Genomic DNA, 18,607 nt, shown 5'->3' on the forward strand with positions numbered 1-18,607 from the left:
TTTAACAACTGCTTTTATCATTTTCCACAGAGTTTATTTCTCATATTTTTGATAATGAAACATTATTTACAACTTCTTTCTAAAATAAATATCTTACCAATCATTTCACTAGTAATTTCCATAAATGTTTTTAATGAAGCATTTAACCAATATAGACAATTTCTAATAGAGACTATAGTGAGCCAGAATATTTGCAAGAATGTCGATTAATTCCATTGCGTAATGGCTAACCGAGGTTAGCCAAATTTCATTATGAACATAACAAATATTGCCAACTGTTTCTTTACATATTTTGCATCTCATTGAGCATATTGGGCATCTGATGATTTGGACTACATTCATGGTCATATTCAAGTGTGCAGAAAGGTGAGAACTTAACACAGACTCATTAGTAACATCTGGGACTCCCTGAAAGCCAAGAAAGCATGTTATTTTTAAAAACTGGACTGGAATCAAAGTGGTCATGAAGAATTAAAGTGCTTTCTTATCACCCCATAATATATCAACTCATACAAATTGCTCCAACTGTCAAGTGATGCCTCTCTTACCAGATGGAGAGTATAGAACAGTATTGTCACATTGAGGAAGGCTGTGGGTAAGCTCATTATAATATGGATAGACTATTTTATTTAAAAGCACAAGAATAACAACAAAACACCAAAATCCTGATTTTAACTTTTTTTCTCTTTCTCTATTTCCCTCTCTCTCCACTTTCTTAAACTTTTATTTTTTTAAACTGGGATGCTGAAGTGTGACAGTCTTTCAACTTTTGATAAGTATGCAGAGAATTTTGTAACAATTGTGCTTAACTTATAATGATACTAAAATGATGCTTTCTCAAGGGTCTCAACTAAGAGACAAAAAATATGGATTCAAAATGAGTGTGATAAATTAGATAAGCAAGTCAAAAACCAAAGGAAAGAATTTGGTTAAAATTGACCAGAGATATTTTAGTATGGATATTGAGAACATTACTGTATACAAAAGCCTAGAGATGAAAGTGACTATTAATAGTTTAAATGTCAAGGGTATTTTTTTTTTTACATAAACAATAACGTCTTTTTTTTTTTTTTTAGGAGGTACTGGGGACTGAACCCAGGACCTCGTACATGGAAAGCAGGCACTCAACCAGTGAGCTACATCCACTCCTTCAAGGGTATTTTTGACCTATTTTCCTAATTTAATTAAACCTGGACAGTCATAATTCCCTGGGCTCTATTAGAAACCTAGGAGTCATCCCTAATTTTTTCTCTCCCTTATTCTACCAAATCATTAATATTTGCCAATAACATGCTTAAAATGTCTCTCAAATTATTTGCCTTCTTTCTCTTACCACTATGAATACCATAGTCATGTCACCTTTATCCTCCTACTTGACAATCCAGTACTCTATTCCTTCTTTCCTGAATTCTCTACCGCTTCTTCCATCAGTCAACTTAAAAAATAAAACAACAAATTACATAATTCCCATCACATCTATGCTAAATACTTCAATAATTTTCCACTACATATAAAGTAGTAACTTCACAATTTGCCATCACACGTCCCAGGCCCGGCCCTGTTTCAAGTTATTGTGCCCCCTGATTGCCTTCTTCCTTTTTCTCTAACATGCCACACTCTCCTAAAAGGCCTTTGCTGTAAATAGTTTTCAGTGTTGAGATGCGTTTAGCTTCCACCTTCCCTCATCATTTTTAATGTGAGCTGCCTCTCATCCTCCAGATCTCAACTCAGTTATCACATCCTCAGAGATGCTTTTCATAATAATACTATCAAAGGTAGATCTAATCCAGCCCTTTTTATATTTCCTTCATGGCAGTTACTGCATTTTTATTATTTATCTTTTTCTATGCTTATTTTTTTTCTGTCTGACTCTTTCAGTAGATTGTATGCTCCATGAGAGCAGTGACTACATTATTTTTAATTCATTACTTTAATTCTCGAGGACAGGATAGATGCTCAATAAGTATTTCAAATAAATAATTAAGTTTTCATTTAGAAAATGTTTAGAATTAGAAAGAATATAGAGAAAGGTCCCTGGGTAAACATGAACATACCCTCAGACAGATCCGTACACACACAAACATCTAAAAAATTAACACACAAACTCTAGTGAAGACATGATTCACATTTATCCAACTAACAATACCCATTTACATTTAGCTACTCCTTAATATTTTTAGACTCCTATTGTTGTAGAATTTAAGAGAAGTTCAATTATTTGAGTATAGAGAGGCCAGGACTCAGGAATGATTTTGAGAAGGAAAAATGGTTTATTGACTGGCCGGCGGACTCAGGAACTTCTGTTTGAATCCCGAGCCCTGAACAAGATTTTCAAACGTCTTTTATACAGAGAGGAAAGGCCAAATGGTCCCTTTGTTTCAGTTCTCAATAGGCTTCAATTAGCATATATCTCTTCCACATCTTAGGTAAGCTTTTTAGCATGGACTCCAGATATTCTAGATAAGCTTTTAGCATATTTACTTTTTGCATTTCCCCTAAATACTTAAAGTTTATAGCCCTTGCATTGTTAAACATTTCCTGGGACTGGAGCCCCTTTCACTGTCCCTAAGTGCAGGACTGCAGCCTCTTACCATTCCACACCCACAAGTCAAACAACTTAGTTATCTCTGAAGAGACAAAGAGCCTTCCACCCATAGCCCACATCACTATGAGTCTTTGTTTATATATTTGCATCATTTTCAGTCTCGAAACATAAAGCTGTGTAAATTGACAGTTTTGGCTTTCTAATCTGAGCATTGCTGTCTCTGACAACAGTTTTCTCCCACTGTTTAAAAGATGGAAAGATTCTTAAAGACCCATTAGCAAATGTTTTTCAAATTCCTTTCTAACTCAACAGTCCGAAGGAACTTGATATCTGTCAGTACCTTACAAAAGCAAAATGTTAGAAATTTGAAAAGTTAAGTATCTGTGTATATACATATGGATATACATGTCATATATTATGGAAAATGCTGTGGTGTATTTTAAGAATATCTTGTAAGTAATATGCCTCTTGCCATAAACCTAGTTAAAGTTTCACCTTCCTTCAAAAGCAAGTTCATATATCAAATCCGTGGGGAATTTTCTTTCCTGTCCTTCATGCTAGGGTTAATCATTACATCTCTACGCTATTTTTGACTGTTTTAGTTCTCTTTGGCTATGTCAAAAATAAGCCAGATTCTTGAAAAGGCAAACATTTATATCTCACAGTTTGCGTAGATTAGGATTTGGGAGTTGCTTAGCTAGGGGGTTCTGGCCCAGATTCTCTCATAGTTTACAGTCACTATGGCAGCCAGGGCTACTGTCACTTGAAGGCTTTGACTGGGACTGGAAAATTTGCCTCCAAGATGGCTCACTAACATGGAGATTGACAAGGGGCCTTAGCTTCTTTTTGTGTAGGCTTTTCCATAGGAATGCTTCAATGCCCTCACAAAATGAGAGCCAACCTTGCCTATAGTGAGAGACGCCAGAGAAATGGCAAGAAGGAAGTCATGATGCTTTTATGACCTAGTCTCAGAAATCAGATACCATTACTTCCACCATATTGTTAGAGATGATCTCTAAATCTAGTGCACTCTCAAGGGAAGAGCGCAAGAACCCAACTATGATAATATGTTAAGAAACTTATGGACATATTCTGAGAGCAATACATTCCCTTTATCCATGCTTTTACTATAAATCTTATTTTATAAACACACAGTAAAGCTTTCTTATTAGATATAAGAATACTTTAAAAAAAGAACAGTGTCTTAGGTCCCTTTCCTAAGTCATTTCTTAGTGTTGACACAGAGTAATATCCCAATAAATGTCCATTAAATTTAAAATTCATATTAATACTTTGTTGCCATAAACAGTAAAAAGAATCACCTATCTGTTAAATTGTTTTATTGTGTCCTTTGTTATAAAGGAAAAAAATAATTTTCTTGTAATCAAATCAATAACTTTGCTATTTATGGCTTTGTGTGCTTTGTGTGTCTAATTTTAGAAAGGCCATACTTTTTATCACCCATTCATTAAAATTCTCTTGAGTCAAAAGAGAATATAAGAAAAAGCATGTGATTTTGATTAAACAAAGTTTGCAAAAATATTTTGCCTGTAATAATACTGCAATGCTATGTAGAATTACAATTAGGACTATAAGGAAACCCAGTGAACAAAATAGGCAAATTTTTTCACACCAGTCATCAATTGTTTATGAGAAGGAAGAAGTTTGCCACATGCGGCCACCCCTCGGGCTGAAGTGTGGTTTGCTGGCCTGGCGGGGGAGCAGCCGCGGCAGGCCAAGCCGCTGCCCCCATAATAGGGTGGCTGGTCGGACTCACCGCCACCCCTGAAGGAAGCTCGGCATGGGCACAGAGTGCCCTCGGGTCTCCCCCTCTCGGCAGCCATACTTCCGCGGCCGCCCCTCCCCCCGGATAGCGCCACACGATGCCTTGTAGGGCGGCACCCTTCTTCTTCTTTCTCCCTGCGCAGGCGCAGGGCGGAAGATTCCAGTCTGCCCTTTTCCCTTCCGCTGACAGCAGCAACAGCCAGGCGTGGGCGGAAAAATCCAGTCTGCCCTTTTCCCCTCCCCCGACAGCAGCAACAGCCAGGCGGGCGGAAAAATCCAGTCTGCCCTTTTCCCCTCCCCCGACAGCAGCAACAGCCAGGCGTGGGCGGGAAACTCAAGTCTGCCCTCCACCCCAGCAACAGCAGCCACCAATCCCTAAACCCAGCCCCTTCCCCCAGCAACAGCGACAGCCAATCCCTAACCACCACCCCTCCCCCGTCCAGTACCGCCCACTGACCTTTTGCCGGCAACCAATCAGAACAGGGCGTGGCTTCGACCAATCAGCCTTCCCCAGCCCCTATAAAACTGTTGCCTCTCCCTCAGTAAAGTGGACTCGTGTGTTTACCTTGTCTCCGCGGTAGTTCTTCTGCCGTGCGCCCTCCAGTCCTGAGAGCCCCCGACAAGGGCCTGGCCTCCCTTGTCCCCAGTTCGTCGCCTGCTTCTCCGGGCGACCCCTTCGTCGCCGGCTTTGCCGGGCGACCCCTTCGTCGCCGGCTTCGCCGGGCGACCCCGTCAGCCAAACCGTGCAACCCCTTGTGAGACCGATCCCTCGTCTGCTGCCGGACCGACCCCTCGTCCCAGGTGGGACCGACCCCTCGTCCCAAGCGGGACCGACCCCTCGTCCAGAGCTGGACCGACCCCTCGTCCGCAGCCAGACCCCACCTCTACCGACCGAGCAAGCCGCCGCACCCCTTTCCCTTCTTTTCTTCTTCTGGAACACCCATGACACATTCGTTTCTAATAATATTTTCATCATTTACTTGTAAGGCATCATAGAAACTCTCTTTAGCATCCATATTGCTATCAAAATTCTCTTTAAAGCAATTTAGGCCTTTTTCAAGAAGCATCTCACAATTTCTCCAAAAAATACCCCTTACTCATTTATAAAACTGTTCTAGCATTTCAGTAATTGCAAAAGCACCCCTCCACTCCTAGTACCAAATTCTGTATTAGTTGGCTAGTAGGGGGCATCAAAATACCAGAAACTGGTTAGTTTTATAAAGGGTATTTATTTGGGGTAGGAGCTTACAGATACCAGGCCATAAAGCATAATATGATTTTAACATAATGATGTTATAAAATATCTACTCTACTCAACTACTATTTTTCCATCACCAGATTTTTTTTCTGGAAATATTTCAGAAGAAATTAGCAAGCTCCACAATTTTGTATATTAATCATAAACCTCCAAAGGAAATGTTACTTCATAATCTAAGTATAGTTCTTTTGAATTTATTTAGTTGTATTGAGCAAATAATGTTTATTTTTTAAGTACTGTTGTGAACAAAAGAGAAGAAAGTATTTTTACATGTAAAACTGGAGTTAATAAAACCAATAATTGCTAACTTGTAAATAATCAGATTTGGAATATTGATTCTATCTGAAAATACTTGTAAACATGAACCACGTGTGTAACAATGGACTAGGAAATGTGGGCTATAGGAACTAGATATGATAACTTAGGAGGGATGTTGGAATGTGGGTGATGGTTGGCCTGAGACCTGGAATGGAGTTACTATATGAATATACATTATGGATCATATATGGCATAATTTGTAGGGAATGCAGATCTTTAACAGTCAAATTTTATTTGCATTACAAGGGTATATATGTATCTATATAAGCATACACAATTAATACCATGACACTAGCTATTTTTAACATACTGAAGTTACCTTCTGTGGTTATCTGAATAGCTGGTGGCTTTCAAACTAAAATTATTAGTGTGTGTTATTCCTAAGGGATAAGATAATTTATACTGGGCCCTTCAACAAGCAGATATGCTAAGGAAAATATAAAACAAGTGACAATGTAATTTACATTACTCAAAGAGGGGTCTTCTGAATCTAATCTCTTCAACAAGAAATAAATGGAAAGGTAGAACCAAAACCCTCCCATAGCCACAGTAATAGCACATACTGGTGTAGTTTTTTTAGCCAGCACACAGATGTATCTGTGTAATGTGATCATTAACTTCTGTGTGGAAGTGAGAACTCTGATGATTTTAACAAATGCGTAATTGAGACTGCAAAAGCAGAAAAGCAGGGAGCACATTCTTTGGTATCAGACCTTGGCTGATATTCTGACTCAGCAATTTCCTATTCGAGTGGTATCAAGGAAATTAGTACAACTTCCTTAACCTTGATTTATTCATGCATAAAATGGTATAATAGGATTGTTGAAAACAATTGAATTGATAGATGTAAAGCACTAAGTACTGTATACATAATATATGAACACATAAAAATGATACTGATGTGAATGACAGTATTATCAATAATATCCACTGTAGAAACGCTAATTAAGACTAGGATTAAGAATCCCCACAGAGGAGCCTGGCTGCAGCAGGCGCCCAGCAAGCCCAGCACGGAGTGAGCCAGCTCGTCCCCACTGCCACTTCGCCCACCAGTTCCTGCGTGTGACCAGGCAGTACCTCCAGCACGTGGCGCCTCTGCCTGATCAGCACCTCCCTGTGGTTCTAGCCAAGCGAGCAGCAGGACTGTATCAACACCTGGTGTAGTAGAGGCTATGGGCCCCTCACCTCTTCCTTCCTGTTCCTCAAGCAGCTGGGACAATTTACTGGCTGTGTGCTGGTGCTGAGCAGGAACTTCTTGCAATATGCCTTCTTTGGTCACTTTGGGATCACCACGTTGCAGACTAAAGTATTTAATAGAACTTGAACTTTTTGATGAGAAACCTGGCCGAGTGAGGTGCCCTGTTGCTGCTGCTGGCCAAGTCCCTTCTGAGCAGAAGAGCATGTTCGCAAACGTGCCTGCCCCGGGCGAGAGCTCCCCAAGCAGTACATGCAGCTCCAGGCAGGGTCCTGTTAGTCCAGAGGTTCATGAGCCTTCTTCACTTCCACCCCAACTTCTTTCCTATTCTCCAGAGCATTGTGGGCATGGCTCTGATGATTTTAGTGGCCACTGGTTTCAAGACCAGACTGGCAGCTTACTCTCCTTGTCTAGCTGTTAGCTATCAACTTGTATTTCAGTGCCTTCTGGATCATTCCAGTCTACAAACTCATGCCTGACTTCCTAAAATAGGACTTCTTCCAGCCCCTGTCAGAGATGGGAGGCTTGCGCCTCCTTGTGGCTCTGTGTCCTGGGGGTGTCTCCATTGAGGAGAAGAAGAAGGAGTGGTAACAGATTCCCCCTAATCTGGCTGAGACTGGTGGTCATCGAGGCCTGGATTGGAATGGATTTGACAAAACTGCCAGCTTCTTCCTTTCCCCTCCCTTGATGAAGACACAGATGTTTTGAGAACTTTAATTGCAAAGCACCTGAAATCTGCTTTGGAATTTTTGAATATTCAGTGCTGGCCAGCCAAGGCTTCCTGGAGTAAGCAGCTTAGTTGGTTATGGCTTCTCAGTCCCGTTTTTATGTTTGCTTCTTTTTTGGGGGAGCCTTCAGGCTGTATTGTGAGCAGACACATCTGTGTATCATTCAAAGCGGTCTCCCTCATTATTTTTTTTAAGTTTACATTTTTAGCTAAAACTACTAGCTTAGTTGGGATGGCCTGGCCAATTATCAGACACACTGTAAAACTCCCTGGTTTAAAATCCCACCTAGTGGCCTCAATGTTGTGTCTGCCCCTGCATTATAATACTTGAAAAGCAAAGGAAGAAATAAATTTCAGAGAAATCCAAAAAATGAGGCAGTATTAAAGGGGTACTGAAGCTGCTGCTTATGGCAAAAGACTTTATTCAGAACATCAGCTTGGATTGGCAGCAAATTTCTCTTTGCGTAACACCCTTTAGTGGCCAGAGTTTCCTAAAGCAGAGCCTTGGCTCCAGACAAGGGTCCCTGAGGGTTCTAAGCCCTTGGGGAAGCGGCTGGCAGCCTGCGGCCTGGAGCCTGGCTGACAGGATGGTGGTGAGGAAGCTGCACAATGAGGCGACCAGCAGCAGCCCCGTGGGCAAGCCAGCCTCGGCAGATGCCTGCCGACCAGCCTGGGAGAGGCAGCAGCTGCCGCGTGGTTAAGAGCAGCCAGGCAGACTCTAAGACCTAGGGGCTCACAAACCAGCTACCTCATATTTGACCCTTTCATAGAGCAAGGCCTGAAAAGCACTGGCAGAGTTCTGGCCTGACTTGACAACATCCCGCCCTGTTTTTTCTTCGGCTTGAAGGATTTTTCCCATGTCTAAAACCTAAGGTAGCCATGAAATACCACTTCCAAGAGGCTGTTTCTTGCTAGGAGTGTCTTTTTGCTATGCTAACTGCAGCCCAAATTACTTTTTACAATTTGTGATGACTTGTCGATTTGATCTTAATCCTATATTTAAAGTTTTCTATCATTGCCTTTAAAACAAAACAAAACACAAAGCTAGGATTAAAATTAAGATGAAATATTAAGCGATAGTATCTCCCTGTCCAAGGCTAGTATGGCACAGTGGTGTATGGAGCACAAACACTGGATACAGACTGTTTCCTCTGCCACTATCTGTGGCAGAAAGTCTCTGTGCCTCAGTTTCTCATTTATAATAAAAGAAGATAATAACATACTTCATTTAGTTGTACTGAGGCATGTGTGAATGAATATACTTAAAGCACTTGGAACAGTACCTCTCCCAGAGGCAAGTGCTGTATTCTTCTCAACTTAACTATGTAATTATTTTCTAGAGTTGTGTTGAAAACTAAATGTCACCATAAGAAACAGCAAAACACACAACCAAACAAATGGTATCGATTCTCCCAGAAATATTTTTGGTTGGATTAAAATCTAACCGAGGGAAATTTTAGATGTTGCTTTGGAAGCTAAAGTTAAATGAGCAGACCTCTTTTATATATTTACTTCTATGGAAAAGCATTCAATTTAATTCAAAAAGTATGTAATGTGTCATATGTCATATGCATTCTGAATGCATGAAATGAATTCAAGCTGTATTTTAAAATTGTGCTTATGTTCAATGGTTTTTAAATTCTTTTTTATAGCCATATCTTTTGTGTTTTATTTAAATGTCTTCAAAATTTACTTTTACCTTATATTTTAGACTTGAATATGCACAAAATGACAATCTATTATCAGGAATTTGACACATTCTTTTGTTTTAACTATCTGAAGAATTGAGTGTAAAATAGAAATACTACAAAGTCATTTCTATTTGTATTCTAAAAGGGCACAAAATTCCAAAATCAGCAAAATTTAGCCTTTTTTTTAAATGAGAGAAGTTGTAGGTTACAGAACAATCATCCATAAAATACAAAATTCCCATATCCTGCCCCATTACTAACATGTTGCAGTGGTATGGAGCACCTGTTACAGCTGATGGAAGCACATTTTTATAATTGTGCTATTAACTACAGTTCATGGTTTGACTGAGGGTTCACTGTGCTGTGCAGTTCTCTGAATTTTTACTTTTAATTTTTATTCTAGTACCACCTATATAACTTAAAATTTCCCCTTTAACCACATTCAAACATGTAATTCAGTACTATTAAATATATCCACAGTGTTGTGCTACCATCACCACAATCCATTACCAAAACTTTCCACCATCCCAAATAGAAATTCTGTGTATTTAAACCCTAACTCACCATTCCTTACTCCAGCCCATCCCCTGGTTTCCTATACTCTACATCCTGACTCTGACATTGCTTATTCTGATTATTTCATATCAGTGATATAATAGTTGTCTTTTTGTGCCTGGCTTATTTCACTCAGCATGATGGCTTCAAGTATCCATGTTGTCACATATATCAGAACTCCATTCTTTTTAAGGCTTAATAATAGTTCACTGTGAATATTAATATATACTATATTTTGTTATCCATTCATAAGTTGATGGAAACTTGGGTTGCTTCCATATTTTGGCAACTGTGAATAATGCCATTATGAATATATGTATGCAAATATCTGTATCCCTGCTTTCAATTCTTTTGGTTATATACTTAGTAGTGGGGTTGCTGGGTCATAGGGTAACTATACTTACCTTTCTGAGGAGCTGCCAAACTCTCTCCCACGTAAGCTGCATCATTTTTCATTCCCACCAGTAATGAATGAGTGTCCTGTTTTTCTACATCCTTTCCAAAACTTGTAATTTTCTGTTTGTTTATTTATTTTAATAGTTACTCTAGTGGGTATGAAATGGTAGCTTGTGGTGGTTTTGATTGTATTTCTCTAGTACCTAATGGTATTGAGCATCTTTTCATGTATTTTTTTGTCCAATTGTATATCTTCTTTTGAGAAATATGTTAAAGTCATTACCCATTTTTAATTCAGTTATTTGTCTTTTTATTGTTGAGTTGAAGGATTTTTTATATATTCTGGATATTAAACCCTTATTGGATATATGGTTTCCAAGTATTTTCTCCCATTGTGTAGGTTGTTGTTTTACTTTTAAGATAAAGTCCTTTGAGGCACAGAAATTTTCAATTTTGATGAGGTCCCATTCATCTATTGTTTTCTTTTATTATTTGTGCTTTGGGTATAAAATGTAAGAAACCATAGCCTAATATAAGGTCCTGAAGAGTCTGCTCTATATTTTCTTCTTGGAGTTTGATAGTTCTGGATCTAATATTTAGGTCTTCTATTAATTTTGAGTTAATTTTTATATATGGTGTGAGGTAGGGGTCCAGTTTCATTCTTTTGCAAATGAAGATCCAGCTTTTCCAATACCATTTGTTAAAGAGTCTATTCTTTCTCAATTGCATGGTTTTTTCCCCGTTTTCACAAAGCATTTTGTCATAAATCTTAGTGTTTATTTCTGTGCTTTCAAATTGATCCACAGGTCTATATGCCTATCCTTGTGCTGGTACCCTGCTGGGGTTTTGTTTGTTTGATTTTAGGAAGTACCAGGGATTGAACCTGGGACCTCATATGTACAAAGCAGGCGCTAAACCACTGAGCCACACCCATTCTGCAATCATGATGGTGTTTTGTTTTTTTTTAGGTACTGGGGCCAGGGATTGAACTCAGGACCTTGTATGTGGGAGGCAGTTGATCAACCATTTAGCTACATTGACCCCCCAGAGTTGGATTTTTCATTTGTTTGTCTGTTGTTTGTTTTGTTTTTAGCAGATACAGGGGATAGAACCCAGGACCTTGTATGTGGGAGGCAGGCACTCAACCTCTTGAGATACATCTGTTCCCCCCGTGCTGTTTTGATTACTCTGTTTTAAGATTGGGAACTGTGAGTTTTCCAACTTTGGTCTTCTTTTGCAAGATGGCTTTAGGTATTCAGGGCCCTGTACACTTCCCTGTAAATTAAATGATTGACTTTTCCATTTCTGCAAAGAGGGTTGTTGGAATTTTGATTGGGATTTTGTTGAAACTGTAATTCACTTTGGGCAGAACTGACATCTTAACCATATTTAGTCCTCCAATCCATGAACTTGGAATGCCTTTCCATTTCTTTAGGTCTTCTTTGATTTCATTTAACAATATTTTGTATTTTTCTGTGCAGTTTCTTTACAAACTTGATTAGAGTTTTTCCTTGACATTTGACTGTTTTAGTTGCTAAAGTCAATGGAATTTTGTCTTGATTTCTTCCTATTGTTCATTGCTAGTGTCTAGAAATACTGCTGACATTTGTGTGTTGACCTATACTCTCACCACTTTGCTGAATTCATTTATTAGCCCTAGAAGATTTTTTTTGTGGATTTTTTCAGGATTTTCTATATATAGGATCATGTTATCGGCAAGTAGGAAAAGTTTATTTCTTCTTTTCCAAGTTGGATGTCTTTTTTACTTTTTCATGCCTAATTGTTGGCTAGAACTCCACTGTTGAATAATAGTGAAGACAGTGGGCTTCCTTTTCATGTTCCTAATCTTAGGGGAAAAGTTTTCAGTCTTTCACATTAGGTAAGATATTAGCTGTGGGTTTTTTGTATATGTACTTTATCATGTTGAGGAAGTTTTCTTCTTTTTCTAGTATTCTAAGTGTTTCTTATCAAGCAGGAGTGCTGGATTTTCTCAAATGCTTTCTCTGCATCAGTTGAGATGATCATGTGGTTATTTCCTTTGTTCTGCTTATGTGGTGTAATACATTCATTGCTTTTCTTGTGTTAAACCACCCATGCATTTCTGGGATAATCCCACTTTTTCATGGGATATAATTCTTTTACTGTGCTTTTGGATTTTTGTTGTTGTTGTTGTTATTATTTTGTTGAGGATTTTGCACTATGTTCATAAGAGAAATGCATCTTTTTTTTCACACGTGATATCCTTATCTGACTTTGATATGAGGGTGATTTTGGCCTCATAGAATCAATTAGGGAGTGTTCCCAATTTGAGCAGGATTATTAGTATTAATTTTTCTTGGAATGTATGGTAAAATTTCTCTGTGAAGCCATCTGGCATTTTACCATGTTGGGAGGTTTTTGATTAGTGAATCAATCTCTTTAACAGTTATTGGTTGGAGATCTTCTATTTCTTCATGAAGAGTGTAGGCAGTTTGTGTGTTTCTAAGAATTTGTCCCATTCAACTAGGATATTTAATTGGTTGGCACATAGTATTTCAGTGGGGTTGGTCCCAGTGACCTCCTTTTCATATTTCATTTTATTTATTTGTATCCTATCTCTTTTTTCTTCATCATTCTAACTAATAGTTTGCCAATTTTAATGATCTTTTCAAATAAACAACTTTTGGTTTTATTGATGAACTCTTTTGTCATTTAGTTCTCTATTTCATCTATTTCTACTCTAATATTTGTTATTTCCTTCTAGCTCCTTGCTTTGGGTTTTGTATGCTCTTCTTTTTCTAGTTTTAGTTTTATGGCTAGATCTCTGATTTGAAGTCTCATTACTTTGTAAGCTAAACATTTAGGGCTTTAAATTTCCCTCTCAGCACTGCCTTTGCTGCATCCCACATGTTTTGAAATATTTTGTTTTCATTTTCATTTGCCTCTAGATATTTCCTAATTTTCCTTGGAATTTCTTCTTAGACCAATTGGTTGTTTAAGAGCATGTTAATTTCCATGTTTGTGAATTTCCAGTTCTCCCTCTGCTATTGTTGAAGTAGCATTTTGCAATTTTGATATCTTTACATTTATTGTCTTGTTTTGTGAACATACCCTGGAGAATGACCCATTCTTGTGTGTTCATATTCTTGTTCTTTGCTAAGTTTGGGAAGTTTTCTGTCTTTATTTCTTTGAATGTTCTTTCTGTCCTTTTCTCCTTTCATTCTGAGACTCCCTTAATAAATGTTAGTATCCTGGATCGTGTCCCAGAGGTCTCATAGGCTATTTTCACTTTTTCTAATTATTTTCTCTTTCTGTTCCTCAGCCTGATTCTTTCGATTGTCTTGTCTACAAGTTGACTGATTCTTTCTTTTGCCAGCTCCAATCTGCTCTTCAAAGTCTCTTGGGAATTTTCCATTTCAATTATTGTCATTGCCAACTCCAGTTTTTCTGTTTGGTTCCTTTCAAAAAATTTCTATCTCTTTATTAAGAGTCTCATATTATTCGTTCATTGTTTTCCTGATGTCCTTTAGTTCTCTCTCTGTATTTTCCTTTATTTCCTTGAGCATATTAAAGATCATCTTTTTTAAAGTCTGTCCAGTATGTCCATAGTCTGGCCTTCTTCACCGGCATTTTTCTTTCCTTTTGGATGTACCACCATTTCCTGTATATTGGTTTGTCTTATAATCCTTTGTTGCACATTTCAGTATTTTAAAATGGTAACTCCGAAATTTATTCACTGAGATGTCTTTTTCTTGAGCTTGTAACCTCCTATCAGGAAGACTTGCCCAAGGCAAATACAAAGTGCAGAGTCTTCCCTATCTTTTCTGGCCTGTTTCTTTTCCTAGGTTTGTGCTTGCTTGTGGCTTCAGAGTTCCCTTGTTTACAGGACTTTGAATGCCCCTCTACTTCCAGGAAACAGAATTTCTTCCTTTCCTTGGTATTCCACTACTGGACTGAAAGCAGGTAAACCATTGCCCCAGGCTATCTGCTTCAATTGTTTCTTATACTGCTTTTGCACACTGGAGAGGAGTTTCTCAAGTCAGTCATTCTCAGCTGGCACAAGACCAAGTACCCACAAAGGGAAGTGCTGGCTGGCTCCAAACTACCCTGAAGAGGGGATGAGGGCAGGGTCAGGAAAGGTGCCAGGAGATCCCCAAAGCTGCACTTTCTTGATCTGCCCAGTAAATGGCCCTTTAATTGTCTTCTGCAGTTCTGAGGAAGCCTACAGTATTTAAGTCTCTCTTAAAGACTGGGTGGGTTGTCCAGGGTGGGTTGAAACAATGGTCATCCTCAGAAATTGCCACCCAATGATCTAAAGTCACTAATCAAAAGTCATGATCAGTCATCAGCCTGTGTGAACCCCAGATCTTAGGGAAGTGGATTTGTTTGTCTCTTTCTGGCACCAGCAAGTGACACCATGGACTAGACCCCACTGCAGACTTCACATGGAGGACTGGATGGTGGCAACTGCCACATGGAGAGACCAGTTTACTGATCTTTACCATAATTTACCAGCCTCTTCTTCCTGCTTTTCCCTGGATGCTGTACAGTATCTTTGGAATTTGGAGTTTTGAAATAATTGATTCAGACACTTCTGCCTGTTTTATAGTTGTTACGGTGGAGGGATTGATTCCTGGAGCTTCTTACTGAGCCATTTTCCCATAGTTCTCAAACCTGTTAACTTTTCATCTAACACAACTGTAATACTTAAATAAAATAAAGTAGTGCAAGGTAAATTGAAATTTTAGGGCTTTTCTGGGCAATGCTGACAATATCCCAGTAATAGCAACAATTTGCATCAAATATAAGTCTGCCTTGAATGAAAGTATCCGTAGAATATAATTGTGGCATTTGTTCTTAAAAATATTTTCAGAACAATGACTAGTGACAACCAAGATATTTTCAGATAATTAAGAATAAAGATCAGGAAGCAGTTATAGATAAACAAGAGGAATCAAGGAGAATATGATATATATTGATATTACGACTGATACATTGGTTTTATAAATCTTATTTTTTCTGGAGTTAATTTTTTAAAAAGCATGCTTTCCTACTCATTCAACAAATATTTAATGAGCACACCTTTTTTATCTTCTTGGTATATTTTTCTGGCCTATGTGACTATAGCAATAAATTAAACTATGTTCCTGCCCTCAAGGTGCTTATATTCTAGCTAATGTGAATATGAACATGAATATAATGTTGTGTATGTAAATATGATTTCAGGTAATTAATTAGAAGATAGGTAGCAGACATTTGAATTTGACTATAATAGTATGAATTAAGCATGTTTGGGTGTTTATGTTTTTTCTATGTTCTTGAATAAACTTTCTATAAATAGAAAGACATAAATTTAATAACTAATACAAAAACAAGAAACGTTCAGAGTTTATATTTACCATATGGAAATATTTTTAGAAATTGTAAGTACTCATTTGTTTCCATAATATAAATATATTTTTCTAGTCATGATGGTTTTCTTGCAATAATTTCCCCCTAAAAGTTATTAATGGTAGCCTGGAATATTGGCCTTTAAAGTTTCCTTATTAAAAACAATGTCTTCATGTTTCCTTTCCCTCAAACCATTTAGTATAAAATTTAGATATATTGTGCTCCAAGTAGATGTCAATGCACCCTGTTAAAGGAAAGCTATTATCAATCTTTCTTCTTAGTTGTCAGAAATTTACTGGGAGTTCTAATTTTCAAATTAGCTGCTATGGCAAAGATTACTATCCACCTTCTCCCAGTAATTTCTAATTTGACTTCCCAGATATCTTAGTTTGGCTAGCCTGCCATCACAAATACCAAAAACAGGTTTTGGCTTAAACAACAGAAATTTATTGGCTCAGTTTCAGAGGCTGGGAGACATACTTTTTCTTTAGATTAGTAGAATTCTGGCTATAGCTTTCCTGTCACATGGCAGTGTACTCTCCTTTCTCTTCTGGGTTCTGTTAATTTCCTGTGTCTCCCCTGGCTTTCTCTCTCCTTGTCTGAATTTATTCTATTTATAAAGACCTCCAGTAATCCAGATTAAGGTCCAACACCTTGTTCAGCTGGGCCACACCTTAACCAAAATAATATCTTCCAGAGATTCAATATATAATGGTTCACACCCATACAAATGTGGATCAAGACCAAGAATATGTCTAAATTAGGGTACATGATAGCCTAACCTCCCTTGCAGCTAGTTATGGCTATTAAATAAATTTGGGGAAATGAGATACATGTAAAATTGTCAGTTTGGGGAATATATCTTCATAGACGGCTTGCATGTACCCTTTTTTCCAATTTGTTCTTTCCTTTTTCTTGCTCAATAATGGTTATGAAGACCAGAACTTCATTACCCATCTTGGACCATGAGATAAAAGCTGTATGCTAAGAATGATAGACAGAATGTATGATTCCTTAAATAGCCTAAAGAGCCCAGAATTTCCATGAAGTTGGACTGAGATTACCCAAAAACTTATTTTATGGGAGTGAAGAATAGACATCTATTTTTTCAAGCAACTGATTTTTTTTTCTATCACTTATGCTATGGTTTTTCATATCTTATACAGTTGGTTTCTAAAATTTCAGAAATATTCTGTTCTTAAACATAAAGTGCATATTTTCATGAGAGAAATTTGTGAAAATATTCATGGGGAATAGATTATCCATAATTTTGGGAAATAAATTTTAAAATTTCAAAGTTAGTGCCCTCTATAGGTCAATTGCATTACATGATAAATAGGCTTTTGTAGCTCATGTGGAAACCTAAATATAATTTTAAAAAGTATTCTTTTGAAAAACACATATCGGGAAGTGGACTTGGCCCAGTGGTTAGGGTATCTGTCTACCACATGGGAGGTCCACAGTTCAAACCCCTTAACCCGTGTGGAGCTGGCCCACGCATAGTGCTGATGTGCACAAAGAGTGCCGTGCCACACAGGGGTGTCCCCGCATAGAGGAGCCCTACACGCAAGGAGTGCGCCCCTTAAGGAGAGCAGCCCAGCACGAAAGAAAGTGCAGCCTGCCCAGGAATGGTGCCACATACACAGAGAGCTGACGCAACAAGATGACGCAACGACAAAGAGACACAGATTCCCATGCTGCTGACAACAGAAGCAGACAAAAAAGAACACGCAGCAAATAGACACAGAGAACGGACAACTGGGGTGGGGGAAGGAGAGAGAAAATAAATAAATAAATAAATAAAGATCATCTCTCTTAAAAAAAAAAAAAGAAAAATACGTATCATGATGAAGTCATGTATAACCCTGTGATACTATATTCTTTCTCCTCTACACTGTGATCATGAAAAATAATTGTCCTGGGGACCAAGACTTTTTAAAAATGGAAAACAAAAGTGATATCCAGCTGCTTTTTCCATTTTAGGTTTTCTTGTTGTTCAGGCTTTTTAAATTTAAGTTGTTTGGTTTTTTTTTCCCTTGAAGGAATGTATATTTACACCATGAAAAGTACTGAAGCCCTTGCTCTATTAATGCAAAGCAGGATTCCTAAAAGACCAGAACACTGCTGTTTGCAATTTTCCACTGTGGTACTCTATTAAATGTTGATAGCTGTTTCCCCATGGTACCTTGTTACTGAAATTGTCTCTCAGTGATATTTGGAATAGCAATGAGCTATGCCATTAACCTTAATCATGAAAATATGTCTACCGCATCTAAAGATAAATGCCTTATTTTGTGATGAGATATGTGAATCATCAATTTGGTGAGCAATTTTTCTTTAGCATAGTTCTTTATATTGTCTGGAAGTCCTAAAAACTGAAATTTCTCTTATTTAAAAAAGAATTCTTTTAGAATCAATAATTAAAATGCAATCTATATTTGATAAATACTGAGGATCCATAATATCTGAATAACAAACTAAATTCGTGGGAAAAAATATAACAGATTTCTTGGCTTTTATAAAGTATGTATTATTTTCTTCCAAAATGAGAAATCGTTTTTATATTTAAAGGATTAATCAAGCTGGGTCTAGAAACAAAAATTTCAAGTTCCTTATAAGAGGCTATGCACACCAAAGAATAAAATAAAATATCCCTTCTACATTAATATTTCTACATAAAGGCCAGTTACTATAACTTCAGTGGTACTGATGGAAGAATAAGCATTGAGGAAAAAATTTCAATTTACAATATGTTTAACTTCACAAT

At 37.8% G+C, this 18,607-nt stretch overlaps 1 pseudogene; it reads left to right on the forward strand.

Annotated features, from left to right (window-relative positions):
* Positions 1-222: 222 nt before the first annotated feature.
* Positions 223-7,692, forward strand: LOC101429323 (surfeit locus protein 4 pseudogene; annotated as a pseudogene).
* The last annotated feature ends 10,915 nt before the right edge of the window (positions 7,693-18,607 follow it).

Source organism: Dasypus novemcinctus, chromosome 14 (genome assembly GCF_030445035.2).
Source record: "Dasypus novemcinctus isolate mDasNov1 chromosome 14, mDasNov1.1.hap2, whole genome shotgun sequence".
Taxonomy (NCBI): domain Eukaryota; kingdom Metazoa; phylum Chordata; class Mammalia; order Cingulata; family Dasypodidae; genus Dasypus; species Dasypus novemcinctus.